We start from the raw sequence: 1,355 nt of genomic DNA, 5'->3' as shown, positions 1-1,355 counted from the left end.
TTTCTGAGCAGACAGCCAGGAATAACCCCTGAGCACCGCCGGGTGTGGCCCAAAAACCAAATATATATATATATATATATTTCTTAGCAGCACACAAAGCAATCTAAATCCATAAAACTTATGTAACTCCTTAAACATTAAAGGCATAGTATTTTTTTTACATTTCCATGCACATGAATATTAGTTTAAGTTAACCTAAAAAGTTTAAGTGGGTTTTTTTAAGGATTAGAGTCAAAGGAGCACAGTAAAAACGGTGTTAGAGTGGCAATTATTGTTTGGATAGGCCCACCAAAATATGAGGGGAATGGAAAGGAATAACCTTGGCCTAAATACAAAGAGACCCGACCCCTGGAGTTTCCTGGCATAGGACCAACTCTAGGCTCCAGGCAAGCTAGATCGTCCAATCCAAGACATTGTCTGTAGTGCCAACAAACTTATTTTTCACACAGTCTCTGTTGTTGGTATCATGTTTCTGTATTAAAGATCCTGGAATCTGCATATCCTACATTGAAGTCAGAACTTTGAGCATCCTCTAGTTTCACCTCACAATTAAAGGGCAATGCAGAGAGCACTGTCCTGTAAGCAGGTCATTGTTGTTAAGTTTTCTCAGTATTAAGGGAAGTCTCTTTTGAGCAGGTCAAAGTTAGAGCAGCGGTAGGGTTTTCCCTGGTAGAGGATTGCTTCCAGGTGATGTTATAGACAGCAACACCTATTCTTGATAAAAACTCTCAGCAACATGGGAATGGAAGGAACCTTTCTCAATCTAGTTAAGGTCATCTACCTCAAGCCAATGGCAAATATTATCCTCAATGGAGAGAAACTAAAAACCTTTCCTCGGGGCCGGAGAGATAGCATGGAGGTAAGGCGTTTGCCTCTCATGCAGGAGGTCATCGGTTCGAATCCCGGCGTCCCATATATGGTCCTCCCGTGCCTGCCAGGAGCAATTTCTGAGCCTGGAGCCAGGAATAACCCCTGAGCACTGCCGGGTGTGACCCAAAAACCACAAAAAAAAAAAAAAAAAAAAAAAAAACCTTTCCTCTAAATTCTGGTACAAGACAAGGCTATCCGCTCTCACCACTCCTCTTCAACATAGTACTGACAGTGCTTGCTATAGCGATCAGGCAAGAAAAAGATATCAAGGGAATCCAGATAGGAAAGGAAGAAGTCAAGCTCTCACTGTTTGCAGATGACATGATACTCTACTTAGAAAACCCTAAAGAATCTACCAAAAAGCTTCTAGAAACAATAGACTCACATAGCAAGGTGGCATGCTACAAAATTAACACACAGAAATCAATGGCCTTTTTATACACCAATAATGATAGAGAAGAGATGGACGCCAAGAAGGCAATCCC

This window comes from Suncus etruscus, chromosome X (assembly GCF_024139225.1).
Source record: "Suncus etruscus isolate mSunEtr1 chromosome X, mSunEtr1.pri.cur, whole genome shotgun sequence".
Lineage (NCBI taxonomy): Eukaryota > Metazoa > Chordata > Mammalia > Eulipotyphla > Soricidae > Suncus > Suncus etruscus.
The sequence above is the reverse complement of the archived record's forward strand: the minus strand, read 5'-3'. Positions refer to the sequence as shown.